The sequence below is a fragment of the Arachis hypogaea genome, chromosome 4 (assembly GCF_003086295.3).
Source record: "Arachis hypogaea cultivar Tifrunner chromosome 4, arahy.Tifrunner.gnm2.J5K5, whole genome shotgun sequence".
NCBI lineage: Eukaryota > Viridiplantae > Streptophyta > Magnoliopsida > Fabales > Fabaceae > Arachis > Arachis hypogaea.
This window is the reverse complement of record NC_092039.1, coordinates 36,969,220-36,984,139: the sequence shown is the minus strand read 5'-3', so window position 1 is coordinate 36,984,139 and position 14,920 is coordinate 36,969,220.

Below are 14,920 nucleotides of genomic sequence, written 5' to 3'. Positions count from 1 at the left end.
TGGAGATGCCCCAACATGACTCAGAGAAGCCATCATCAATCCTACTCGGGAGACCTTTCTTGAAGACCTCGAAGTTCAAATTAGATGCTTTTTCAGGAACATACTCTTTTGAAATAGACAACCGAGTAGTCAGCTTCAATCTGAACGGAGTTATGAAGTACCCTCCAGAAGATCACTCTATCCTCCGGTGTGACATCATAGATGAAATCGTAGCTGAAGTTCACCTGGAAGAGTTTGAAGAGAAGTACATAGGACAAGGTCCAAGTGTGGGGACATTCCCAGAGGACAATGAAAGTACTCTACCACTGCCACCAACTCCAGATAATTCAGAGCCTGACCATGAACAGAAGTCAGAGTTGAAACCTCTCCCTCCACACCTCAAATATGCTTACCTTGAAGACAAGCAGAAGTTTCCAGTTATCATTGCACGGGACCTCACTTCTGAACAGGAAGAGCAGTTACTTAGTGTGCTGAGGAGGCACAAGAAAGCAATTGGGTGGAGTTTGGCAGACATAGTAGGCATCAACCCTCAAGTTTGTGAGCACAGAATCTTTTTAGAAGAAGGAGCAAGACCCGTTCGTCAACCCCAGAGAAGACTAAACCCCACTATCTTAGAGGTTGTCAAGAAGGAAGTGACCAGACTATTGGAGGCAGATATTATATACCCCATCTTAGACAGCGAATGGCTGAGCCCAGTACAAGTGGTGCCCAAGAAGTCGGGAGTCACTACAGTGAAGAATGAGCATGGAGAGCTCATAGCAACCAGAGTATAGAACGCCTGGAGGGTCTACATTGATTACATGCGTCTCAATCAAGCCACTCGTAAGGATCACTATCCTCTTCCATTCATTGATCAAATGCTGGATCGCCTGTCAGGTAAATCACATTATTGCTTTTTAGATGGTTATACAGGATATTTCCAGATTCATATAGCTCCTGAGGATCAGGAAAAGACTACTTTTGCCTGTCCTTTTGGGACCTATGCTTACAAGAAAATGCCCTTTGGCTTGTGCAATGCACCAGCTACTTTCCAAAGGTGCATGATGAGTCTTTTCTCTGATCTTATCGAGGACTGTATGAAAGTTTTTATGGATGATTTTAGCATTTATGGTGATTCTTTTAGCCTTTGCTTGGATAGTCTATCTAGAGTATTAGATAGATGTGTCAGTACAAATCTTGTATTAAATTTTGAAAAATGTCATTTTATGGTTAAACAAGGTATTGTACTAGGCATGTCGTGTCTAATATTGGCATTTCTGTAGATCCAGCAAAGGTTGATGTTATTTCTGGTTTACCTTACCCCTCTTTTGTGAGGAAAGTCCGTTCGTTCCTTGGACATGCAGGTTTTTACCGAAGATTCATCAAGGACTTTAGTAAGGTAGCACTTCCCCTATCTAGATTACTACAGAAGGATATTGAATTTGAGTTCAGTGAGAATTGTAAACAAGTGTTTGATAAGCTGAAAACCGCCCTGACTCAAGCTCCAATTGTGAGAGGACCGGACTGGAGCCAACCATTTGAAATCATGTGCGATGCTTCCAACTATGCAGTAGGAGCGGCGCTAGCTCAGCGTGAAGGTAAGGATCCTTTTGTTATTGTTTATGCGTCTAAAACTTTAGACGCCGCTCAGTCCAATTATACTACTACTGAGAAAGAGCTTCTTGCTATTGTTTTTGCTCTGGATAAATTTCGAGCCTATTTACTCGGTACGAAGGTAGTAGTGTACTCAAACCACGCAGCTCTAAAGTATTTATTAGCTAAAAATGAATCCAAACCAAGGCTTATACGTTGGATACTGCTACTACAAGAATTTGATTTAGAAATAAAGGATAGGAGTGGTAACCAGAATCTAGTGGCAGACCACTTGAGTCGCCTCGAGCACATTCAAGATGATCCACTCCTATAGCTGATAATTTTCCATTTGATAACCTACAAGCAGTATCTGAGGTAATCCCTTGGTATGCACCTGTAGCTAATTATCTAGTTAGCCGCACTTTTCCTCCAAACTTTACCAAGCATCAAAGAGACAAGCTGAAAAGCGAGTCTAAATATTATATATGGGATGACCCATATTTATGGAGATGTGGCGCTGACCAGGTAATTCGAAGATGTGTGCCTCAATCAGAATTCCAGTCTATTTTAGAGGCATGTCACTCATCTGAGAGTGGAGGACAATTTGGCCCTCAAAGAATAGCTAGAAAAATCTTAGACTGTGGATTCTGGTGGCCTACTCTTTTTAAAGACGCTGCTGAATTTTGTAAATCTTGTTTCCCATGCCAAAAATTTGGTAATATATCCTAGAGGGATAAAATGCCTCAACAAATTATGCTTTTCTATGAAATTTTTGATGTTTGGGGCATTGACTTCATGGGTCCATTCCCAAATTCTAATGGCCACCTCTATATACTATTAGCTGTAGATTATGTTTCTAAATGGGTAGAAGCAATTCCTACCCGTACTGATGATGCTAACACTGTTGTTTCCTTTGTGAGAAACCACATTATTTGTCGCTTTGGATCACCACGAGCAATCGTGAGCGATCAAGGCACCCATTTCTGTAACAGGAGATTAACAGGATTACTGAAGAAGCATGGGATCATTCATAAAGTTGCAACTGCCTACCATCCTTAGACTAATGGGCAAGCCGAGGTGTCAAACAGAGAGATAAAGCGTATTTTACAGAAGATAGTCAAACCTCATAGAAGAGACTGGAGCACCAGGCTACAAGATGCACTCTGGGCATACAGAACAGCGTACAAGACACCCATTGGGATGAGCCCTTTCCGCTTAGTTTATGGAAAAACTTGTCATCTTCCAGTTGAAGTAGAGCACAAAGCTTTTTGGGCAGTAAAAGAGTGCAACATGGGAATTGAGAAAGTCGGAGCTGAACGAAAATTACAACTACTAGAACTGGAAAACCTTCGCGTAGAAGCTTATGAGAACTCCAGACTATACAAGGAGAAGATGAAGGCTGTACATGATCAGCACATCAAGAGAAAAGAATTCCAACCTGGAGATTTAGTCCTCCTTTACAAATCTCGACTGAGGCTCATGCCAGGCAAGTTGAGATCCAGATGGGAAGGTCCATATAAGGTAGAGAAGGCCGAACTGTACGGAGTTTATCACCTAAGTCATCCTTCCAGCTCTGAAGTTATCAAGGTCAATGGACATCGTTTAAAGCTATACCATGGCAAGAAGATGAAGAAAAACAAGGAGCTCGAGATTTTCCTCTTGGAAGATCCCCACATAGCCGAAGACTGAGCTAGTGGAGCGTCCAACTTACGGACGTTAATGCAAAGTGCTAGGTGGGAGACAACCCACCATGGTATGATCGTTCTTTTCTTTGTTTTTTTTATTTTCATATTCAATAACTCTTCTCTTTATTAGTACATTTTGTGCATCTGCATTTATATACTTTTATAAAAAAAAGCGAGAAAAAGCACATCACGCGTTCGTGTGACCGACGCGTCCACGTCGCATGGGCATTGGAAATAAAAAAGGATTGAACAGAGAGTTGCGTCGGAATGTGGCTGGAGGCGTGCTTTAGGCACAATTTGATCCACACGACCGCATGGAAGACGCAATCGCGTCAATTGCAATTTAGCCTCACCACGCGTCCGCGTCACCCACGCGAACGCGTGGCCCTGCATTTCGACGTAACAAGGGTGAATGGCCGAAAGTTGTGCCGGAGCTGGGCTGCACTTGTGCTAATCGCACAGGCCCTTTCACGCGAACGCATGCCCCACGCGTCCACGCCAATTTCTTAAATGGCCATCCACGCGATCGCGCCACCCAAAATTTTGGCAAAATATAAATTAAACAGAGAGTTGTGCGAGCGTGAAGCTGCCCTTGCGCCACTAGCGCAAATCATGTCACGCGTCCGCGTGACCGACGCGTCCGCGTCATCTCACTTAAGGGTTTCCCATGCGACTGCGTGCCCCACGCAGTCACGTCAGCTGCGCCGCACAGCGCCCCTGATTTGCCAACTATCTTATCTTTCTTTTCTCCAAATCCTATTTTCTCTTCTTCCTTCTTCCTTCTCTCTCTCTCTCTCTCTCTCTCTCCCTCTCTCTCTCTCCCTCTCACCCCCATTAACAAGGTTTCCTTTTCTTCTTCTCCCCTTACTTTTCTATTATTCTTCTTAATTTTATATGTTATTTTTTCTCTTTTCCTATTACTTTCACTATCCATATTTTCTTCCCCTTTTCTTTTCTTCTTTCTTTTAATTGGTGTTGGAATTTATTTGGGTCATTGTTTTTCTTGTGAATTGTTAAAAATATTGTTTGATAATTATATATTCCTTTTAGGGTTGCTTGCATGTTTAATATAATACTTTCCATACCTTAGTTACCATGCATGCTATGTGTTTGTGAAAAAGCCCATATGGCATCATGCACTTTTCTACATTATTCTATTCTACTATTTAATGCCTACTTTTCACAAATTCCCTTTATTATTATATTTAGTGAATTTAATTGTCAATACAAATGTGATAGTTTGTTACGAAGTGATGCTTGATCTATGCTACTCATGCCCTTGCCGGCATGCCAATAAACATCTTGCATCTACTTACCCTCTAATGCACTTATTTTATTCCATTTGATGAACTTTTCACATGTTGTCATGACCATGTGTTCCCTTCATTCATCTTTACCGTGCATTGACTATCACTTACTCAACCCTCTTCCTTGCATCATCTCTTTAAATTTAATTTACTTTCTCTTCCCTTTTTCAGAATGGCCACTAAGAAAGGCAAAGAGAAAGCTACCTCCAAACCCACAGCAAGGAAAGGAATAAAAAGAGCATTAGTGGCAGATCCTTCTTCAACTGCAGTCAAGCCCTCAACAAAAAGAATTAAAAGGATCATAAAGGTTGATGAAAAGGAGAGAGCCTTCCCAGCAAAGGACACTGCACGATTCCCGAATCGCTACTGTGAGCATATGTTTCCTATTCTGGCAGCTCGGAATTACAACAACAAACACCTTCTCATCCTTCTGCCTCGTATTGCCGCCTTTGTTGAGCCGCAAATTGCACAAAGACACTGGGGATTTTTACAGAGACAGTCACGACAGGTCAATCTTTCTTGGGTAGTTGAGTTCTACTCCAACTTCCACCTGCCAACCCTGCAGTATGTCTATATACGTCAGAAGCAAGTCCCTATTACAGAAGAAGCCATTCAGCGAGCCTTAGATCTTCCACCTGCTCCAGAAGGATTGGACGCCTTTTAGAAAGCCGTAATCAAGCGCCAGGCATACACCTTTGACTGGGACGCTGTTCTCAGAGTTATCACTCAACCTGGCAGCAAATGGATCTTCGGATACCATCGTTCCCATCCTAAGGGAATCTCGGCTTCCACACTTACCTTAGAGGCTCACGTATGGGCACAGATTATGTCCCATTACGTCTTCCCGAGTACTCATGAGTCCTCCTTCACCGTAGACATGGCCATTCTACTATGGTGCATCCTCACAGACCAGCCTCTTAATTTACCAAGACATATCCGAAATGCTATGGAACATGTGCAGATCGCGGGTAACCTACCTTTCCCCGCCTTGGTCTTTGATCTTATTTCAGCAGCCGGAGCATCCTACAGAGCTGGAGACACCAAAGCCATTCTTCCACGGGATGATCAGTATGTCCCTAACGGGAGATATTGACGTTAGGATTTTTGCTAGTAAAGAATTTTATAAAAATAGTTGCGTTGTAGTTATAGATTCTAAACCAACAGAAATCCCTTCGTGCAAATGTTTTGGTTGTCACAAGTAACAAACCCCTTAAAATTGATAATCGAGTATTAAACCTCGGGTCGTTCTCAAGGAATTACAGGGAAGTATGTTCTTATTACTGGTTATGGGGATTGTAAATTGGGGTTTTGAGAATGAGGAATAAATATGGCAAATAATTTAAATGACAATTAAAATAAATAAATACTATAAAGCAAATCCTTTGGCAAGGTATGAGAAATTGGAAGTCCAGACTTAGTTATTCTTATCAACAATAATGAAAGTTGAATCTTAATTTCACTTAGTTAACCTTTGCTAAAGCAAAGGAAAGTCAAAGAACTAATTAGTTGACCTTCGAATCCTATTTATTTCCTATGAAAAGGTTGGGATTGTTGAAGTTCAGTCCAATTGGCAAAGATAATAGTTATCAATTATGTTGAGCTAAGATAACTCCTGAGTTACTGATTTCTTAACCAAGACCAAAAGGAAAGGAAATTAAATCTACTGGAATAAAATATCTTCAGATTGGGGATAATCAATAGCATAAACAAAAGAAAACAATATTAAACTGAAATACCTCAAATATCATTAAACCGGGAAATCATCATGAATGTGGCATAAGACAAATAGGCAACATAACTAATACAAGCATTAAAGTATCTGAAAACAAGAAATAAATATAAAGTAAAAGAACATTGAACATGGGATCGAGAGTCACTCCTAAAACTAAGAGAAGTCCTAAATCCTAATTTCTAAAAACCCTACCTAAATCCTAAGAGAGAGAGAGAACCTGTCTCTCTAAAAACTACATCTAAAACATGAAAAGTGAATTATGAAAAGCATGATCATGAATGGATGCATTCCCCCACTTTATAACCTCTGGTCTATGCCTTCTGGACTTGGATTTGGGCCAAAAAGGGCTTTAGAATCCGCTATGAGCATTTTCAGCAATTTCTGGTGCGTGGCCTCTGTCACGCGTCCGCATGGGTCACGCGGTCGCGTCAATTGGAGTCTTTCTTGTCGCGCGTTCGCGTCAGTCATGCGACCGCGTCATAGGTGTTCTTCTTTAGGCGTGTAGTCGCGTCAGTCATACGGCCGCGTCACTTCTTCTTCGTGCTTGGCATGCGACCGCGTCGTCCATGCGGTCACGTCGCTCCAGTTTCTTCACAAACTCCGTTTTATGCTTTCCTTTCATTTTTGCATTCTTCCTTTCCATCCACTGAGCCATTCATGCCCTATAATATCTGAAAACACTTAACACACATATCAAGGCATCTAATGGTAATAAGAGAGGATTAAAGATGGGGAACTTAAGGTCAAAGAAGCATGTTTTCAATCAAAGCACATAATTAGGAAGGCAAATGTAAAACCATGCAAATAGTATGAATAAGTGGGTGAAGAGTTGATAAAATCCACTCAATTAAGCACAAGATAAACCATAAAATAGTGGTTTATCAGATATCTCAGGCCACAACTTGCCACTACCAGCCAGTCCACAGAGGATGCTGCAGCTCCTCCACCATCTACTAGTCAGCTGCTGCACCAAATACTGAAGCAATTGGACCAACAAGAAAAGAAACTAAAGCACCGAGAGCGCCGCAACCACTGCCGTTTCAAACACCTCAAGGAGCTACTTACAGGCAATCACAGACCCGATGACGATCCAGGCACTCCGGACTCCACTTTTTTCACCCGCACAGGGAGCCACGACGGTCCCGACTGTGGAGACACTACCACCAGCCCACCACTGTTCCTGACAGATGGCACCAAGGACGGTGCAAATCCTTAAGTGTGGGGAGGTCGGTTAGTACCTGACTTTCAGAGGTAATTTTTCTTCCTTAAACACCAATAAATTAGGATATTTAGTTAGTTTTTTCTTTCTTTTGTAGAATAGGATAAATTACATAGTAATAGATTAGTTGCATGCATGTTCTGCTTGATTGAAAAGACAATAAGTTTCTTCTAAAACTCTATCTTTGGAACAAAATTTCACTAATTTTAATTAAAACTCTTATGTTAAATTTGCTTGAAGTTGTATTTGGAACATGATTTTTAAAGCTAAAGAACACACAACTTGTGAGAATTGAGCCTTTATGCATGGTTACATTATTTAACCATATTTATTTTATTCTTGTGTGTTTACTTCTCTATAATTGTAACCTATATTTTGTTCCATCCTATATGTCCAATGTTTAATATATTTATATGCTGCATATGATTGAGGCCATTAATTGTTTAGCTCACTTATCCAAATTAAGCCTACCCTTTCAATTACCTTTGTTAGCCACTTTGAGCCTTTAAATCCCATTTGTTCTATAATTTACCACATTACTAGCCTTAAGCGGAAAAACAATTATATTCCCCAATTTGAATCTTTGGTTAGCTTAAGATAGAATTGTGTGTGCTAATTAAGTATGGAAAATTGTGGGAACAAAAGATAATAAGGGGATATGTCATGATAATATAATGGGAATTTGGACACGTACTTATGTGAAACTATGAAAATAAAAAAATACATGTGCATTGAAATGCTATGTTTAAAAAAATATTATTCAATAAATAAATAAGGGGACAAAATTACCCCAATGTTGAGTTAAGAATTCAAAGGTCAATGCATGTATGATAGAATTAAAATAAACAGTTGATACATGAGTATGGAATGTGAAAGAGAATTCTGGGTAGCTAGGTACGAACTACATAGTTATATAAAATATATAGGTTATGTTAGAGTTTGAGTTAATTAAAGATTCAATTTATAAGTTCACTTAACCATATATGTATCCTTACCCTTACCTTGGCCCCGTTACAACCTTGAAAGACCTCATGATGTTGCATTGGTATATTAAATGTTGTTGATTGATTAGGAAAAGAACAAAATTTAGGGAGCATGATTAGAGAAGGATAGAGTGATTACCATATACACTGGAGAGATTAGAATATACATACATCATCAGTGAGGGTTCAATGCTTAAAATTCTATGTTCCCTGCTTTCATAAGCTACCTTCTTGCATTTTTATCTGTTCTTACTGTATGAGAATTGAATTAGTGGAGCTTGATTTGTAATTGTTTTGAAGAGCTTATTTATTCTTGATCAAGTGGACAAGAATCATATAGTTGCATTCACATATATAGGTTGCATTGCATTACATGAGTTTTTACATGTTCCTACTCATTTATTTTATCTCTTTCAACTAAGCATGAGGACATGCTAATGTTTAAGTGTGGGGAGGTTGATAAACCACTATTTTATGGTTTATAATGTGTTTAATTGTGTGGTTTTATCATGATCTTTGCCCACTTATTCATATAATTAGCATGCATTTATATTTCCTTCCTAAAATTATTACATGATTGAAAACTTACTTCCTAGAGACTTTTAATTAGGTATTTTAATTCTCCTTTATCCCATTTGATGCTGTGATCTGTGTGTTAAGTGTTTCAGGCTTTATAGGGCATGAATGAATTGGAGATTGGAAAGGAAGTTTGCAAAAATGAAAGGAATACAAGAAATTAAGGAGATGACCAGCGAGAAGTGACGCGGCCGCACGGCTCACACGACCGCGCGAAAGAGAGGAAATCGCAGTGACGCGGCTGCATGGCTCACGTGACCGCGCGGATTGGAAAGCATAAGTGACGCGGAGGCATGGACGACGCGCCCGCGTGGGAAAGCAAAACGCCGAATGACGCGTCCGCATGAATGACGCAACCGTGTGGCGTGCGCGATCTGCAGATTTTCAGAAGTCACTGGCAGAGTTTCTGGGCCGAATTTCAACCCAATTTTCGGCCCAGAAACACAGACTAGAGCCAGGGAACATGCAGAAACAGGGGAACAATTTTCATTCTGCATAATTTTTAGTTTTAGATCTGAATTGGCTCCTCCCCTAGGTTTTTATCACTTGACATTCATAATTAGGATTTTTGAAGATTTTGCTTTTTAGCTTTTGAGAAGAGGCCACCTCCGGTACTAGTCATTATACTTTGCTATTTACTTTTTACTTATTCTTCCATGTTTTTAATCCCCCTAGAGTTGACATTGGCTTATTTTTACAAGTTATTAATATAGACTACTTTTATTTTTAATTAATCCTTTTCATTATTATTTATCATGTCTCTTTTTAATTCCTTTTCCTATGTTATGAGTTCTACATTCACAATGAGCGAGTAGTTCCCTTGCTTGATGGGGAGTTGATTGAAAGGAACCCTTGAGTTGGGATGCTTGAATGGATAATTATAATTGGGTTCATTGTTGGAATGCCCTCTATTCATAGACATTAATCCTTTTCAATGAGCAGATTGGGACTTGTGAACAGAAATAGCATTCCAACGTGTTTGACTCTCCCTTACCTAGTAAGGGGTAACTAAACAGAGCAACCTTCAATTATCAATTAATCTTGAGAGTACTTCAACAAGAATAGGGCTTCCAACTAATCTACTCCCAGTCAAGACTTTTATTTAGAATTAATTAAATTCTCTATTTTAATTTTCTGTTTATTAACTCAACCATTTTTGAAAACACCTGATTGATAAAATAGCACATCTCTCTGCAACTCGTTGGGAGACGACCTGGGACTCATACTCCCAGTATTTTAATTTAAATTTTGTGACAACCCTTCTAAATTGATAAGTGGATTTTCGGTTGGTTAAGGACTGTACTTGCAACGCAATTCTATTAATAATTTCTTAACCCGCCAATTTCCGCTACGTCACTTAGTCCATCAATTCTCGGGGGATCGACCCTCATTCACTTGAGGTACTACTTGATACGACCCGGTGCACTTGCCGATTAGTTTGTGGGTTATAAATTCCGCACCAAGCTTTTGGTGCCGTTGCTGAGGATTGACTGTAATTGATAACTATTAGTTGTTTGATTGCTTATATTAGGCATTTTAGTTTAATTTTATTTAATCGTTGCTCCTTAATTTCCGAAAATTCTACTTAGTATTTTCCCTTAATTTCTGAAATTAAGTTTGGTGTTATCTAGTTAATTTTATTTTAATTTTCTTGTTCATTTTTTTTATAAATTTTGAATTTTCTAGCTTAATTCTATTTATAATTTTCAAAATTTTTTGGCTTAAATTGTTTAGTGTTTTATTTTATTTCTTTACACAAGTTAGTTCACTGGGAATTTGATGAGCGGATATTTTATACACTTTTTGGCATCAATTTCATATAGTTTTTAGCATGTTTTGTTTCAATTTTATTATATTTTCATAGGTTTTAGTGCAAAATTCAAATTTTTGGAATTTACTTTGATTTTATGTATTTTTATGCAATTTCAGGTATTTTCTGCCTGAAATTAAGGAGCTGGAGAAAAAGTCTAATTCAGAGGCAGAGAAAGCACTGCAGATGCTGTCAGGATTTGACCTCTGTGCACTCGAAGGAGCTTTTCTAGAGCTACACAAGTCCAAATGGCATGCTCTCAATGGATATGAAAAGCTAACATCCAGGGATTTCCAGAAATATATAATAATCCATACTTTGCTTCAGAATTGAAGGCCCAAAACTGGCATTCAACGCCTGTCATCTATCTTAGTCCTGGCGTCCGACACCCACAAAGAGGTGACCAGCGTCCACCCCCAAAAGGGGGTGTCCTTAGCAAGCGTTCAATGCTCCTAAGGGACCCTAGCTCATGGGAGACACTCAAGCTCATCCTAAACACTCACCAAGTGGGCTCCAGAAGTGCATTTTCACATTAATAGACTAGTTTATCATGTTTTTGTAATCCTTAGTCATTAGGTTAGTATATATAGGAGAAGATCACCCTTGTTTAGGATTTTCTTCCACCACTTTACACATTTTTACATTGTTTTATCTACCGTATGAGCCACTAAACCTCCTAGGTTAAGATTAGAAGCTCTGCTGAGGGTTATGGATTAATAAAAGTACCACTGTTCTATTTCAATTCGTGATTGATTCTCTCCTAAGATGTCTCTTCGTTCTTCAAGCTTATGACTGAGTTGAACCATCAAAAGTTATCTCTATTCTACATGGGTTCAGTGAGCGTCTTTCATCGGATATCAATGAACCACTAGCTTGAGGATACGCCTTTTAGACAGCTAATCCACAACTTTGTTGGGGACTTCTCGAGACATCAGTTTAGCTGAGGTATGGGGAGATTTGGGTCTTTGTGGTAAAGGCTAGAATCAAGGTGTAGTATTCTCTGATTTGGAAGATTCGACCTTGTTTGTGGCGTTTTGAGTAGGATCACCAAGGAGATGAATTGTAGGAGCTTCACCCTCATTCAGACTGGATGTGCACTAAACCCGGTGTTCAGCCTAGAGGAAGATTGACGGCCACTCAAACCGGCGTTGATCACATACAGCCTGCTTTAGAAGAAATCATTAACAGTTGGAGTAGACAGTAAGAAAGGATTGATCCAGAAGAACAAAGCATCTCCGTGGCCTTAACCATCTTCTTATCATTGAATTCACAACCACTAAGTAACGTTATCTCTATTTTACTTTTATGAATTTAAACAACTACGCAACTTTTCTATCCGCTTGACTTAGATTTACAAGATAACCACTGTTTGATCCAAGCCGACAATCCTCGTAGGATCGACCTTGACTGACCTCAGATATTACTTGGATGACCCACTGGTTCAGTTGTGTGAAGTTAAATTCCGCGCACCAAGTTTTTGGCGCTGTTGCCGGGGTTTGTTCGAGTTTGAACAAACTAATAGATTATTTTGAGTCTTTTATTTTCTTTTTCGAAAATTTCATACCTTTTTTTCAAAAATCTTTTCTTTTTTTATTAATCTTTATCTTTTGTTTGAATCTTCTGTTCTTGTTCTTGGTGAACGTTTTGAATTTCTTGAGTCTTTTTCATTTTTTTTCAAAAATAGTGTCTTTTGTTATTGTCTAGTGTCAAATCTTAAGTTTGGTGTCCATTGTGTGTTCTTTAATTGCTTTAAATTGTTCAAGTTTATTTTTGGTGTTCTTCTTGATTTTCAAATTGTTCTTGTTTTTCTTTTTGTTTTGATATTAAAAACTTTTAAGTTTGGTGTCTTTAGGTATTTTTCTTTAAAATTTTCGAATTCTAGTGTCTTTAGATCTAAAATTTTTAAGTTTGGTGTCTTTTGATTACTTTTCTCTTTCTTCATTAATTCAAAAAAATAAAAAATATCTTTTCTATCTTTTTTATCTTAATTTTCAAAAATATCAAAAAGATTTCAAATTTTAATTTCAAAATTATTATCTTATCTTATCTTAGTTTTAAATTTCAAATTCAAATTTTTTCAAAATCAAATCTTTTAAAAAATAATATCTTTTTCAAATTACTATCTTATCTTTTTATCTTTCTTTAAAATTCAAAAATCTTATCTTATCTTATTTCAAATTCAAATTTTAAAATTCAATTTCAAAATTTAAAATTTAAAATTTCAAAAACAAATATTTTTCAGAAATCAAGTTTCAAAACTTATCTCTTTTAAATATTTTCAAATCTTTTCAAATTCTTATCTTTCCTAATTTCAAATTTCAAAAACAAATCTTTTTCAAAATCTTATCTTATCTTTCTTAATTTCAATTTCAAATTCAAATCTTGTCTAATCTTCTATATTATTTTAATTTCAAATATTTCTTAATTAGTTACTTATTTTCTCTTTCTTCTTTTTCAAAACTTCCTAACTAATTCCTCTCTCCTCTATTTTCGAAAATCTCTCTCTCTTTCTCTCTCTTCTTTTTCAAATTATATCTTCTAACTTTCAAATCTTTTTAATTAATTAACTTTTATTTTTGAATTTAATTGATAAATAAAAATAAAAATAAAAATAATTTAATTCTATTTTCTCTTTACTTCTTTCTTCTACCTTTCTTTCACCATGAATCCAAATGGGAATGAATAGTTTAGAAGAACTTTGGGGTCCTACATGTCCCCCAGTCCTGACTTCTATGCGAGAAGTATTAGTATACCTCCCATTGGAGCAAGTAACTTTGAGCTCAACTCTCAGCTCATTATTCTGGTGCAACAAAACTACCAGTACTCAGGACTCTCACAGGAAGAACCTGCTGAGTTCCTGGCAAACTTTCTACAAATTGCTGACACAGTACACACTGAAGGAGTAGATTTAGATGTTTACAGACTGCTACTTTTTCCCTTTGCTATAAGAGACCAAGCAAAGAGGTGGTTGGATAACCAGTCCAAATCTAGCTTGAAAACATGGAAGCAGCTAGTAGATAAGTTTCTAAATCAATACTTCCCTCCAAAGAAGTTAAACCAATTAAGACTGGATATCCATGGCTTCAAGCCAGAGGACAGTGAATCTCCTCATGATGCCTGGGGGAGGTACAGGAGAATGTTCTAGAAATGCCCCACTGAAATATTTTTAGAATGGGTGCAATTAGACATCTTCTATTATGGCCTTATAGACATGGCCTGGATGTCTTTAGACCACTCTGCTAGTGGCTCCATACATATGAGGAAAACAATTGAAGAGGCTCACTAGCTTATTGAGACAGTTGCCACTAACCAGCATCTATACTCAGCTGCTGAGACTTCTATGAAAGGAGAGGTAAAGACAATATCTACTGGGCCTAACCCTCCAGAACAGGATGGCCCATTAACTCAGCAACTACACACCCTTGCCCAGAAACTACTGGAAATGCAAGAGGCTTTGAGAGAAACTCAGGCTTCTAACAGGAATGTAAAAGCCCAGCTGAGTCAAACAAAGAAGCAGTTATCTAAGCAGATAACAGAAGAGTGTCAGGCCATTCAACTGAGGAGTGGGAAATTATTAAACACCCAACCTCAGTGTAACAGGAGATCAAGGGAAGAAAAGCTAACAGAGAGATACCAGACTGCTGTCCAAGACATCTCTGAGGGCCTTGAACGCCTAAAGAAGAATGCCATTGCGTTCAACTCTAAGAAGGGGTGTCCACCCCTAGCGTTGAACGCCCAAATGGAGGCAGCAACCTTGGCGTTGAACACTTAATAAGGGATAGTGTTCCTAGCATTGAACTCCAGGAAAGGGGCAGCAACAAGGGCGTTGAACGCCCAAATAAGGGTAGTCAGACACATACAAGTGCTGACAGCACCCCTCATAAGCAAGTTAGTAACCCTCCTTCTAGTACATCATGCACTCAGCGTACATCAATTAAGATTGATGAATACAAGGCAAAGATGTCATTTCCTCAGAAACTCTGTCAAGCAAAAAGAGATAAACAGTTTTCCCGCTTTGCGAATTATCTCAGAACAT